This window comes from Leptonychotes weddellii, chromosome 12 (genome assembly GCF_054177405.1).
Source record: "Leptonychotes weddellii isolate Sample4059 chromosome 12, ASM5417740v2, whole genome shotgun sequence".
Lineage (NCBI taxonomy): Eukaryota > Metazoa > Chordata > Mammalia > Carnivora > Phocidae > Leptonychotes > Leptonychotes weddellii.
Window position 1 is genome coordinate 80,170,624 of NC_138380.1, and position 14,492 is coordinate 80,185,115.

Genomic DNA, 14,492 nt, shown 5'->3' on the forward strand with positions numbered 1-14,492 from the left:
ATTATTTTAAGGTCTTTATATGGCCCACTAGAAGAAATTCTCTCCTCATGTTTTCATACTTACTTTGTGGTCACTGGATTTTTTTCCCCCAAAATAGCCCCCCAAAGGACTAATTCTTTAACTTTCAATTTTTGGTCTAAACGTGTGAATGTATCTAAAAATATTTTTATTGATTAACCACATAGTTAAAAATTGAAGGCAATGATGATCATGATGCCCATAAGAACAAACCCTAAAAAATACTGTTTTCTGCAAAAAAAAAAAATAGACAAATTTACGGTACTTAAAAAAAAATAGTCCTCTCTTCAAACTACGTCACACTTGTGCACACATAATTTTCAGTGGAACTGTGAGTAAAGTGAATGTACAGTTGTATTTCATAATATCTGTTTATTCTTTAAGTCAAATTCAAGCTTGGTTCCTTGGGTAGACTTAGGGCCCGCGTTTTTTCAGGCATAAAGACATCTGAGAAGTAGCCAGGCATAGGGTGAATAAGCCAGGTCAGTCTCCTACATTCCAGATTTAGAAGAGGAGAGTAAGCTTAATGATCTACCTAGAAACGTGGTCTAGCAGTCACTAAGACAAAGGAGTGCCTCTGATAAAGCCAGCCATGATGTACTGCTGAGACACGGCTAATAAGGTGGAGAGGGGGAACCAAAAAACTAAGACCAAGGGAGGAGAGGGAGAGGGAGATTGTGCTAATTCTTAAGGTATATTCTATAAAAAGAATGAACAAAGATATATGTATATTTGGTCCACAGTGAAGCAACACAATGTCATATATTTATGTTTTGCATAAAGAACTTCCATGTAAATTTAGAACAGCCCATGGAGTATGAAGGCCAGACACTCTTTTCATCATGAGGCAGAAAAGGAAACCCAGGCACGGAGGGAGTGGATGAACTGACCATTGTCCCTCAGCTGCTTCTTGGAAAAATAATGACCAGACAGACTCCAGTGCAAGGGAGGTCCACCTCTTTCTAATAATCTGAGGCACTCTTTACTTCCTCTGTCCTCCCTCTCTCTTTTAATGTCTAGTATTAGTAATAGCTTCTTCCTCTCACTTCTAGGAACTTCTTTCTCCACCTAGTCAACCCTCCTATATCTCCATCTTCCTCTTTTCCTCATTTTCAGCAAAGATAGAGACCATGAGAACAATCTATGCTCCAATAACATTCTGTTAGTGGTACCAAGGGCTGGGGGCCCGGAAGTCCCCACTATGAGAGGCTGAGAACCTACATGACCCCACATCAAGTTATAAATATCAACTCTGGCAATGCCCTTTTTCCCTACTGCTGGGTTATGATACCTGCACGGAAATCATGACCATTTTCTAGTAGCTGATAATCTAAAATAATGCCTTTGCTTTGTAAAATGTCAACAAGAATATGAAAACTGCATTTGAGTATCTATACAGTCCTAAACAATGGACTCTTGTTTTCACTGGATGGATTTAAATCCCTTGTTATTTTGAACCTATGTAAACCTTGCTATTTCTGGATGAAGACATGTTTATAAGCATATATAATTGGACAAAAATTGTGCAAAGATTTAAGTTAAAAATTGCAAGTAAGGGGGCACCTGGGTGGCTGGCTCAGTTGGTTAAGCATTTGCCTTCCACTCAGGTCATGATCCCAGGGTCCTGGGATTGAGCCCTGCGTTGGGCTCTCTGCTCAGCAGAGACTGTGCTTCTCCCTCTGCCCTCTACCCCTCCCCTGCTTGCGGGTGCTCTCTCTCTCTCTCTGTCAAATAAATAAAATCTTTAAAAAAATTTTTCAAGTAAGTTAACTTCTCCAATGCTTTGCATATACCAGGATTTTTTTCACATGCAGTCCCTCCTTTGTCAGGTCTCCTCTCCCCTGTAACTGCCCAAATTTTATATAATAATAGGCAGCATTTCTTCAAGGGCAGCTCTAAGTGCTCTAGGGTTTATAGGATATCATTAAGTTCTCAAAACAACCCTCTAAGGCAAGTACTCTCATTAATCCCATTTTGCAGATACAAAAACTAAGACACAGAGATTATGAGTTCCCTAGGACTCCCAAGCAGGGCAGGCATTAGTAAGCAAGCTGTCTGGCTCCAGTACCCACATTCTCAACCATCACACTAAACTCTGATATTGCATGCTTATAATTTTTTATTTTTTTTAGAGAGGGAAGGAGAGGAGGGGGAGGGGCAAAGGAAGAGGGAGAGAGAGAATCTTAAGCAGGCTCCATGCCCAGTGCAGAGCCCAATCTCAAGACTCTGAGATCATGATCTAAGCCAAAATCAAGAGTCAGATGTTTACCCAACTGAGCCACCCAGGTGCCCCTGTTATCTTCCTAGTTTATCCTGTATTCCATGGGCTTGCATCACCTGCACACCTATCTTATCTTCAACCTCTTTGACCTTAAAAGTTGGCTTATGGGCCGAAATGTAAAACATAAACATAAAATGATAAAACTTTTAGAAAATAGAGGGGAGAACATCTTCAGGATTAGGTGAAGAAATTTTAGATTTTACACCAAAATCATGATCCATTAAAGGAAAACTTGATAAATTGGACCTCATTAAATGTAAAACTTCTGCAAAAGACACTGTTGAGAGCATACAAAGATCAATTATACACTGGGAGAAAATATTTGCAAATCACATATGTGATAGAGGACTTGTATCTAGAATATATAAAGAAGTCTCAAAACTCAACAGTAGGAAACAAATAATCCAATTCCATCCAATTAGAAAATGCACAAAGACATAAACAAAGGTTTCACAGAGGAGTATATACAGAGAGCAAATATACACGTGAAAAGATGTCAACCATTTTACCCACTAGGGAAGTGCAAATTAAAACCTCAATGAGGTATTACTATACACATACCAGAATGGCTAAAATTTAAAATAGTGATAACACCAAATGCCGGCCAGGATGCAGAGAAACTGGATCACACATGCACTGCTGATGGGAATGTACAATGGTACAGCTACTTTGGATAGTAATTTGCTGAATCATAAAATTAAATATATAATTATCATATAACCCAGCAGTTGCACTCTCGGGCATTTATCCCACAGAAATTAAAACTTATGCTCAAAAACCTGTATAAATATGTCCAAAAAGCTTCATTAATAATAGCCCCAAACTGGCAAGAACCCAAATATCCTTTAGCAGGTGAATGGTTAAACTGTGGTATGACCATACAATGAACCACTACTCAGCAATAAAAAGCAATAAACTACTGATACATACAACTTGGTTGGATCTCAAGGAAATTATACTCATCGAAAAAAGCCAACCTCAAACATTACATATTGTATGATTCCATTTATACAACATTCTTGAAATAATGGAATTATAGAGGTGAAGAACAGATAAGTGGTTGTCAGATAAGGGTTAGGGATGGGGTGTGGATGTGGCTGTAAAGAGATAGTAAGACAGAGCTTCATGGTGACAGTTCTAGATCTTGATTGTGGTGGGGTTACATGAATTTATACATGTACTAAAGTTGCACAGAGTTACACATACGCACAAAGACATTCATGTAGCACTGGGTGAAATCTGAATAAACTCTGTGGATTGTACCAACACCACTTTTCTGGTTTTGATATCACACTATAGTTATACAAAATGTTATCAAAGGAAGAAACAGAGAAAAGCATACATGCTTCTATACATTTTTTATAACTTCTTGTGAATTTATAGTTATTGCAAAAGAAATCATAAACAAAAAGTTGAACAGTCAGGCCTAAGACCTTAACTCTATGGCACTCCACTAGATGCCTCATTCTAAGAAGAAAAATGACATAATCAACACTATTTGAACAAAGTTATTTCTACCAGCTGAAATTAACTTAATCGTATGATTAAGTCTGCATTTCACCATCTCAACAACCCCCCCCAAAAAAATCAAGGAGGACTTTAATTGCTTTTCTAAAATTAAGATAGATTATGTTCACAGCCTTCCTCCAACCTACAAGTCTGAAGACTCTACCAGTGAGATTACTGGCAAGACCAGTCCTTGATGAAGCCGTGTTGGGTCCTGGTGATGACTCTTTCTCTAAATGCTCATAAGCTACCTTTAGTCAAGTTTTCAGATCTCTCCATTTCCCCTTACCTTTTGGTTGGTCCTAACTTCCTTTCATTCTTTCATTTATTCATTCATTCATCACACATTTAGTAAATGTTCATCTTACATGCTTTGCTGCTCCTGCATGGGGTCCTCTGCCTTTCTTCTATCCCTTGGCTCCAACTTGCTCTCCACCTTTCAGTGAAAACAGAGGATGGAGCAACTAATTCAGCCTAGAGGGATGAAGCATCTTCCCAATGGGGGCATTTAAGTTGGTTTACCAGGATTTTTTTCTCCCTCCTCCAGAAAACTGAGTGGAAAAGCTTTCTTGATCAAGGCAGCAATTCTTCTGCCAAACAAATTCTTCTCACTCTTTGGAAGGATCCACTTTGTTATGTTTGGCTAAGATCCAAGAAATGTAATCTACTTCTCTAAGCCAACAACAAAAGCCAACTCTTCCTTTCCTGAGTCCCTTTCCTCCAAAATCAACTGAAAAGAAAAAATAAATAAAAACTCTTATCTATGCTCTAAAGCCCTCTATTTTCTATTCAAAACTCCAACGGCAGAGATAAAATTCCAACTTCTTCTTACAGTCATGGAATTTTGTATCAGAAATGAATGGCAGAGGCCAGCCTCCTCATTATAGAGAAGAAGAAACAGCCTTGGAGTAGTGCAGCATGCCAGGAGTCGGGCAGCCTAGAGAACACAGACTCTCCCAGCCAGTGCCCCCTCCACTCTGCCATGTTTACTAAATCTTTTCTTACCAGTACTTCTTGATATCACACCTTAGGATAGCTGCTCATGGAGGAGGGCTGATACCCTGATGGACTATATCAGATTCTCCACTACTCTCTTGTGTTCCTAAGAAACAGGATAGGCTTCTTGAAGGTAACATCTGAGCTGCTTTCTGCTTCTCTCTCCCTCTTTAAATGCTCATCAGGGGCTGAGTCTCAAGAAGTCAACATTTACAAAGTTCCCACTGCCTAACTGAGGGAATCAAAAGGGAAGCCCACCAACGTTCTAAGCTCTAGATAAGATCAGGGAACTCCTCCCCACATTCTCTTCCACACTGCCTTTGGCAGGGAACTGTTCATGCTTCTGGCAAGAGCCCAATCTACCAACTCTCCAACCCTCCCAGTCCACACCACTATCTTCCTTGAGACCATCAAGACCAACCTCAGCATACGTTTAATCCATTTTGTGTCACCACAAGAAGCCCAGAGCTCCTTTGCCCCCCATATAGCTCTATGAGCAGTGAGCAACCATGTCCCCCCAATACACACACACACACACACACACAAAATCCCATCAATCTTCTTGCCCTATTTTTTTACTTAGCATTTTTTGGTCATCTGACAAATCATATGCTTTATTTGCTTTTCCATCCTCCTCTCCTGGAATAAAAGCTCTATAAAGCCAAGGATTTTTTTTTTAAGATTTTATTTATTTATTTGACAGAGAGAGAGAAAGTAAGAGAGGGAACATAAGCAGGGGGAGTGGGAGAGGGAGAAGCAGGCTTCCCGCCGAGCAGGGAGCCCGATGCAGGGCTCGATCCCAGGACCCTGGGATCATGACCTGAGCCGAAGGCAGACGCTTAACAACTGAGCCACCCAGGCGCCCCAAAGCCAAGAAATTTTATAGTTTTATTCACTGCTCTACCCCGAGTGCTGGCACTTTGTAGGAGCTCAAATTTGTTTAACAAATAAATCCCTATGACCATTTTTAAAAGTCTGAAACAGACAATATGAGGACCACAGTTTGTCTGAGAAGTTTGAGAGAAAAACAGAGATCATTTGTGACAATCAGAAAACATGAAGAGAGGAAGGCTTGAGCTCAGGCTAGACCCTGGGTGCTGTCTTCCTTTCTTCTCTTTTTTCAGCTCTACTGAAGTATGAATAACAAATAAAATCATATGTATCTAAAGCATACAACATGATTTGATGTATCTATACGTTGTGAAATGTTTGCCACAATCAAGCTAATTAACATAACCATCACTCACATAGTTATCCTGTGTGTTTGCGCGACTCTCTTAGCAAATTTCAAACAGACAATGCAGCATTATTAACTATAGTCACCACACTACACATTACATCCTCAGAAGCTATTCATCTTATAACTGAAAGTTTGTAACCTTTGACCAATGTCTCATTTCCCCAATATCCCAGTTCCTGGAAACCACCATTCTATTCTCTGCTTCCATGAGTCTAACTTCCTTGTCTTTTTTTTTTTTTTTAATCCCATATATAAGTGATACCATGCAATATTTGTCTTTTTCTGGCTGGCTTATTTCATCTGGCATAATGCCCTCCACATTTATCCACATTGTCATAAAAAAATGACAGAATTTCCTTCTTTTGTATGGCTGAATAATATTCTATTATATGTACACACACACACCACATGAGATAAACTAGAACTCATTAGAAAGTACTTTTAATGATTACATTATTTTTTTCCCAAATCAATACAGCTTTTACTGCATCTTTAAAATACCACAAATAGGGGAGTCTACTTCTCCCTCCCCTGCTGTTGCACGCTCTCTCTCTCTCCCTCTCGAATAAATAAAATCTTTAAAAAAATAAAATATCACAAATAAATCTAAAAAAACATCCGGCATCTTGTTGTTTCTGTAGCTGGACAACTTAGATCTCATTCATCAGCCTGCTGAACTGTTCCTTCTTGAGAAACATAGATACCATCCAAAAATTTCCTGATGCCCTTGTGTTTAACCATGGTGGCTTGTCTGAATCAAAGCAGCAGAGTTGAGACAAGTTCAATGCCATCCTCTTCAAGAATTAACTCACCTTTCTGGACTTGAGCTACTGAACAAGGAACAACTGGCCTCATCCAAACCCTGTGGATAGAGTTTTCACCCAAGGAATTTCAGATTTCAACAAGAGAACCGTTCTCCTGAATAACAACGTTGATGGGGAAGTGAGCGTACACAGACCTAATCTTGTAATGGAAGCCCATTGGAACGCCCTTGATCATGTTCTCTACATGGCTACAGACCGTGCAAACAGTAGCCAGTTCTTTTCTTGTTCCCCACCATTTGTCAACTCAGAGCCTCTTCTTTTTCTTTCCAAAGAGACTGAATTCTACATTGATGTGATTGCAGTCCCTTCACAGTGTTCCTCTGGGGCTCTTTGCAATAACAGTGCGTCCCTTCAGAGTGATGGCGACATTTTCTGGAATGTCGACGGTCTGATTGCTGAGAATGGTCTTCGTTCCCTCAGTAGATATGGCAAAAGTGATTAATTATTAACTAAAGAAAAAGTACAGTGCAAAGGGTTTGGGGGCACCTGGCTGGCTCAGTTAGTAGAGCATGCAACTCTTGATCCTCAGGTCATGAGTCAAGTCCTATGTTGGGTGTAGAGCCTTCTTAAATATATATATATAAATACTACTGCCTAACTCTAAAGCTCTTTACTACTATGCTATACCACATTTAACACTAGTTAAGGGCTCATTTCCTGCCAGCAAAGGGATTGGTAAGGAGATAATTAGAATATAACCTACTGGTATATTTTGTAAAGTTTCCCTGAGTAGAATTTGATTAATCATTTCCAAACCTTAGGAGAACAAACAAAAGAAACTTTTAAATAAAAGCAAGGGAGAGATGGTTTTGTAACACAGTTGCATGAGGATAATGAAACACTTGGATGAATTTTTACTGGGGTCGTGATTCCCCAGAGAAACCTTCAAGGAAAGAATTTACCACGTTCATCATGGATGGTTCTTTGTGCCATCGTGGAGAGTTTTTGATCCAGATCAGAGGGCACCTGGCTGCTCCCACCAATGGGGGAATCAAGGAGGAAGAATGCCCCCATCCTCTGCATTGGACCCACTTGACATCAGCTGTTCAGAGCTGCGGTGCTTGCAGAATTAAGGTCACACTGAATGAGCGTGATTATTGTTCATCATTAAATGGTAAGTATGTCTGTGGAATGACATTGATTAAAAGTATTTTGGGCTTTTAACATGTTAACTGGATGAAATCATCACGCCCGAGAAACCTAAAATCCACTACAGACCTTGCATCTAGTAGGAGAAGTGGGCAAAGAAAGCTTAAAACTAGGAGATTTGTAAGAAAGATGCTTCTTAAAGATAAACCCATTGAGGAAGACAGAATTCTGCTTCTAGCTGTAAACACCAGTGTGGCTGATACCAGTTCTTTTCCCACCTGCCCAGTAGGTGTCAGTGTAAGACAATGTTCCTACAACTGACCAGCTTCAGAGCACAGAGTATCAAGTTATAAAACAGAGGAGACATAAGAAAGATGAGGCTACCAAAATTTCACACGAGCCTTTAAATATCATCATCTAAAGAGAGCTGACCTACACAAAGTTTCCTCATGACTAAGGTGACAGAGTTGGACCACATGGCCTCAGAAGACCGCAACTAGCTCTTGTAGTCCTCATCCACTCTGCAGGAATTCCAGAGCATCTCGCAGGGCTAGACAGGACTCGGCACTGTTGTAAGAGTCAGTCACCGCAAACTAGCAGAGTAACCAATGAACACCTGTTTGAAAAACAGGTATGATTCCCCACTTCCCAGAGACAATATTAACATAGAAATCCTGTCATCCACAGGAATATATCATTATAAGGCTTACAAAAGTGGAAAAGAGAGGGGAGTCAAAGTTTCTATGTGAGTGTTGTGGAATGTGTTGAGTCAGTCAGGGTGAGCTTCCTGGAGGAATGGCCTTTGAACTGTGATGGAAGAGAGGCGCTAAACCAGAGCTGCACTCTAGCCCCACCTTTCTGCTCTGCGTTTAGTTTTCCTCCTCCTAATACAACCACCCTATACTCTGATAAAGAGTAACCAATAAAGAGAAAGAAAATAAACATGAATTATTTTTTAAATTCACTATGTAAAGGTACTGTTGATATGTTAAAGGGAAAATGGTAGGAGGAGGGTGATATCTATTGAGTACCTAATACATGTGTCATACAATCCTTACTAAATTCCTGAATGTAAGTGGTATTATTCTCATTTTTAGGTAAAGGATCTAAGACTCACAGGAGTTCTATAACTCTCCCAAGATTATGATATAATATTTACGAGTGATTACTCTGCACCAGTATTAAACTAAGTGCACTACAACAATCCAATGAAGAAATGACTTATTATTCCCATTTTTCAGAGATGGAAATTAAGTCTAACAGAAAATAAATTATTGCTTCCTCAAGATCACAGGACTCCTAATTAGTTGAAATTCAAATTCACGTGTTGCAAGTTGGGTTCTTTGGGAAGCAGACTCATCACGGACTAAGGTTGTGGCTGTCTATTAGGGAATAACTTTAGGATTAGCACCTGTGGAAGGAAGGGACAGGAAGCAGGTTTGGGAGATGCATCTGAGTCGTCCAGCACTGGCTCAAATAGCCAAGCATGTATATACCTGCCTCAGTCAGTCGTTGGATGTAGACACGGCCCTGGAGGAGACCCCAAAGGGCTGATGGCTGACACCTGCCTTCTGACAACACTCCCAGGGCTGGGACCTCAAGTCCTTCCTGGGAGGGACCTCTGGGCAGCATATCTCCATGCCCTCTGCACCGTGTCCGTATGGTACTCCCAGCTCATGTTTTCCTGCTATACCATGAGGGTGGGGGCCAGAAAGGAAGCAGCGTTGTCGTGGTGAGGTTGCAGAGGGGTGAGCCCGGGCCCCAGGCGTCATGGGGAGATAAGCACCAAGCCCTCATCCCTTATAACCCTCAAATAGCATCAGCTAGAAATCAAGAAACGGGTGGAGTGAGGGAGCATGGAGTCAACAGCAGGATCAGTCATTAAATGCTTGTTTTTCAGTTGACTGACAACTTCCAGGTGGTCTAGTAAGGGAGGCACCAAGCCCCGTGCAGACCCAACAGTTGGTCAGGCCACTTATGCTATTTAGTAACATCTGATCTCCTGCTGCACGCCGCTCACTCACCCCAAGGGCCACCCAAGACGGCAAACCCACCTGGTGCGCCACGTGCTGGCCTGACCTAGGTAAGAGGAGCACAGAGGGCGCTGCGTTCCACGTGAAACAGAGTCAGCTCCTGGGATTGCAAGTGCTCAGAACGGCAACCTTCCAGCCCGAGCAGCAACCCATTCTCATCCTTCTGCTTGAATTCGGAGAACAGCTGACTTGACAGAAGGCAGAAAGCTGGTGAGTTTCGTTCACTCAGTGACAAATGAGCACCAAGCAAAACCAGCTTTCCCGTGGTGAAATTCTTCTCGAATGTCATCCTGGTTGCGCATGGCAGAGAGAAGCCCGAGACACTGCTGAAGGGCCGATGCACAAGGGAGAAGACATGTCTGTGGCACGTGTCTGCCTGAAACCTCAGAGCTGGTGGCTCCTCCCTGTGCTACGGTCACTGGCCCCCCATGTACTTCATTGCTTTGGACCGAGCCACTCCGCTCTTGGAACGCCACCTCCCTTTTGGCACAGGTAGCAAAATCCAGCCAAAGCCTTGGTTCAGATTTTCCTCCGTGCGCCCATCCATCCCCACCCTCCAGCCGAAAGCAATTTCTCTTACAATTCATTCGGTAAAAGCAGTGGGAGTTCTAACATTTTAAATTGTGCGTAAGAACCCCCCCAACGTGATGGATTAAAAGCCAGAGCCTTTGGCTCTGGGCTCCAGACGTTCTGATTCATCAGGAATAGAGAGGCCTGAGAATCTGCAATTTTCGCGGTCAGCTCTGATATTCCCGATGTACTGGGTCTGCAGAAGATACTCTGAAGAAGACGGGCATCGTGCTTTTAAAAGATTTCTTCTCTCCAAAAGAAGGGGCTGACGCACATGCTACAGAGCCTGTGTCCTCTGAAGGGCCTGTCTCAGTGCAAAAGGAGGACAGAGACCCTGTTTTCTTCATCGCCCTCTCTCCTACAGTATGCATCTAGCATAGTGATTCGCATACAGTAGGTGCTCAAACATGGTTTATTGGTCAGCTAAGAGTCTTTCTGGTCTCCTGATTTTCTCTTTACTCTTCCAAATGGTTTGAGGTCTGTAGGGGAGCCTGCCTCTCAGTCCTGTTTCCCATATACTTCCTCCCATGCTCCCTCCTGCTCCACGCTCCAGCCCGTACCCCACTCGACCTGCCCTTCTGTGGTCCTCCTTTAAGTTGATCTTTTAGTTATTTAACAAGATTTGGGCATGATTTTTTTATTCTTTATAAAAGATCCTATTTATTCTGATTTTTTAAATATCCATATTCACTGGGCATGTTTTAGAAAATAGAGTTGACCCTTGAACAACGTGGGTGGGAACTGTGGCCCCACTTACGAATTGTTTTTGATAAATACAGTACTGTAAATGTATCGTGTCTTCCTTATGATTTTCTTCACATTTTCTCTTCTCCAGCTTACTTTATTGTACAAAGATAGTATGTAATACACAGAACATACAAAATACGTGTTAATAGACTCTGTTCTTGGTAAGGCTTCTGGTCTACAGTTACACTATTCGAAGTTAGGTTTGGGGGGAATCAAAAGTTATATGCAGATTTTCAACTGCATGGGGGTGGGCACCCCTAATCCCTGCATTGTTCAAGGATCAACTGTATAAGTATTAAGAAGAAAACTTACCTGTAATCCCCATTTCCTTTTTAATGCACATTTTCACAAAAGATCCATCTTTCTGGGGACTCTGTCAACAATCTTCTTTACCTTTGGACCCCTCACTCTTTTCTAAGAAAGCCAGGATGTTAGAGACTAAGAAGGGGAGGGGAGCCAGGCCGGCTCAATCAGGTACAACATGTGAGTCTTTATCTCAGGGTTGTAGGTTCAAGCCCCATGTTGGATGAGGGGATTATTTAAAAATAAAATTAAAAAATAAGAGGAAGAAGGAGGAGGAGAGGAGGATTTGAGGAGAGGAGAGAATCTAAAGGCTATTTTAAAAGACTGAAAGTTTTTCTATGACTTACCCCCCCTCACCGCCCATCAAACGTTAAACAAATATGAAACCAATAGGCCAACTTTGACCAAGCACACTGCATAGGGGACAGACATTTGGGCAACAGTATTTTAAAGAACTCAGTCTTTTCCTGGCTTTCAGAATCCACTTAGCACAACAGGTAGAGAGGGTGGTTACAGTATACGTAATAATGACAGCATAATAGCGAACATAGAACATATGTTTCTCTCTCTGTGTTGGGCATCGAGATAAATGCTTCTATGCATTAACTTATCTAACTTCACAATAGCCCTGTGAGGTAGGAATTTTTGCCACCATTTTACAACTGAGGAAATGAATCCCAGAGCAGTTAAGTAACTTGCCCAAGTTCACACAGCTAGTAAGTGCCAGAGTGGGAATTTGAACCTAATCAGGCTCCAGAGTCTATGTTCTTAACCACTAACTGCAAGTTAACTAGTGCCGCCCAACAGTTAGAGCATTTTAGTCATTTAAAGACCTTAAGTAACACTGGACTTGAACTTTTGTCCAAGACCCCAAATATTTCCAAGTGTTTTCTTGGGAAACAAGCCCACTGTTAAGCCTCAATCAGACCATTGTTCCACTCATAATTACTCTCATCCAGTTTTATCTGAAAAACTTGCATACAGCCTGGCTGAACAGCCACGCTTTAAGATATCTCTCTTATTCCAGGACTCGGTTGTTCTTCTGAATTCTTTTCTTCAACCAATTTATCGAGCAACTGCTATGTGCCAGGTATTATTCTGGGTTCCTAGCCCAGAAGATCAATGAGCTGTGTTGTTTACCCGCTAAGAGAGGACTTGGCCTCTACTGGACCCATGGTCATGGACAGACGAAGAGGTGGGGATGGGTGGCATATTCATACAAGAGAAAAAGTGCTAGGCCACAGGTGAGCTTAGCTCTCAAACTAGCACCCTATATACCTAACTATGGCATGTCTGAAGCATGAGAAACCCAAGTACCCGGGCAGAAGGACAGGCATTTTCGGGTTTGCTCCCAGTGGGAAGAGCCACAGGCATAACCATGACCACAGCCGATTACCCGCTCTGCACCAGTGTCTCCTGGCCCTCGGAGCTGGGTGCGGACGGGCCCTGGCTCCCTGTGTCGATTTGCAAAGCCATCCCCTCTTCCTAGCATCATCTTCTTCCAGCTTCCCTGTCTTCTACGGTGAATAAATACTTTCTCTAAGTTGCCTCAGTATTAAATACTTCATGTGCTGTCACTGAAACAGCCAGCCAGTGCAGCCAGTGAACAAAGTGAAGATGTCTGCCCACATGGAACTCACATTCCAATGGGGGAGGCCGGCCGTAAATGAGAAAGATAGGAGGTAAAGAAATACGAGGTAAAAAATAAATGATATAGTACGTTGAAAGGTGACAAGTGCTAAGTGGAAAACAGGTAGGGCAGGGTAATGGGGATCAAAGGTGCTGAGGGGGGAGGGGGAAGGGTACCACCATCCATAGAGGGGTCAGGGCTGGCCTCCCTGAGAGGGTGGTATTTGAGCAGAAATTTGAAGGAGTTTGATCTGAGGCTCTCTGCAGAAGAGCAGGCTCAGCAGAGGGAAGGGCTCAGAGAGAAGCCCGAAGGCAAGAAGCTGGCTGCTGAGTTGAGGAAAGAGTGAGGAGGTGAGTGGGATAGAACACACTGAGCAAGGGGGAGAATGGGGACAGAGGAGGAGAGAGGTAACGGGCACCAGCCATGCTAGCTCATGAAACACAGAGCCATTGCAGGGTTTTGAACAGAGACATGAAACAGGTTTTAACAGGGTTTCTCTGGCTGCTTTCCTGAGAATTGACCGTAGGAGGCTGAGGAGAGAAGCAGGGAGACCAGTTAGACGCTGCTGTAGTAATTCAGGCATGGGAAGATGATGGCTCAAAGCAGGCTAAGAGGAGATGTGATCAGAGTCTGGATACTTTCTGAAGGGAGAGGATACTGGTCAGAGGGGTACTTGTGCTTCAGTCACAAGAGACCCCCCAAACCCGCAGCTTACAACACTTCATGGCCGGTGCGAGGTGTGAGATGGCCGTGGCTCTGCTCCTTGGGAACTGGCTCTGAGTTCAGGTCCAGGCTGGCCAAGCAACCTCTGTCTGGAACATTGTGGACTATTGTAGAGAGGAGAAAAGTCACCCAGGAGAGTGAAAGAGTAAATGGAGGAGAAAAGTATGGCATTAAAGGCTCATTTGAGGTTTATGGTCAATTCAATTAATGGTGGTGCGTATTCACCTGCCACAATCTACTGCAAGGTGCAGGGCAGCCTTGGATTGATCCAGGGCTGTGGTTTGGCCAAGCAGGTAGTGTGATGTGGGAGAGCTATGCAAGGGGGTTTTGTTGCGATTGACCACAGTGATTACGGTTTTCAAAATAGCATGGGGACTGTACATCAAATCAAATTAGCAGTTTGAAATAGACTTCGTGGCTATCAAGGTAGAAACATCCAGGTATTTTAGTGAAAATACTTTCTTGTTGATCTATCATGTAATCAGCATCACCAATGCTTTTAATCATCTCTGATTGCATCTGATTCTGTTAA

General features: G+C 42.5%; 2 long non-coding RNA genes and 1 pseudogene across 2 annotated transcripts in view; 1 reads left to right on the forward strand and 2 right to left on the reverse strand.

The window, feature by feature from the left end:
* LOC145716602 (uncharacterized) overlaps positions 1–5,219 on the reverse strand; it is a 159,524-nt gene extending 154,305 nt beyond the window's left edge. The window contains exon 1 of the long non-coding RNA XR_014139416.1: positions 4,174–5,219. This is a non-coding gene — a long non-coding RNA (uncharacterized LOC145716602). The remainder of the gene's footprint in view (positions 1–4,173) is intronic.
* Positions 5,220–6,406: 1,187 nt separating this feature from the next.
* Positions 6,407–7,298, reverse strand: LOC115940550 (large ribosomal subunit protein uL6 pseudogene; annotated as a pseudogene).
* Positions 7,299–7,367: 69 nt separating this feature from the next.
* LOC115940554 (uncharacterized) lies at positions 7,368–9,240 on the forward strand. The gene is made up of 2 exons (XR_004075293.2): positions 7,368–7,979; positions 9,052–9,240. It is a non-coding gene; the product is annotated as an uncharacterized LOC115940554 (long non-coding RNA).
* The last annotated feature ends 5,252 nt before the right edge of the window (positions 9,241–14,492 follow it).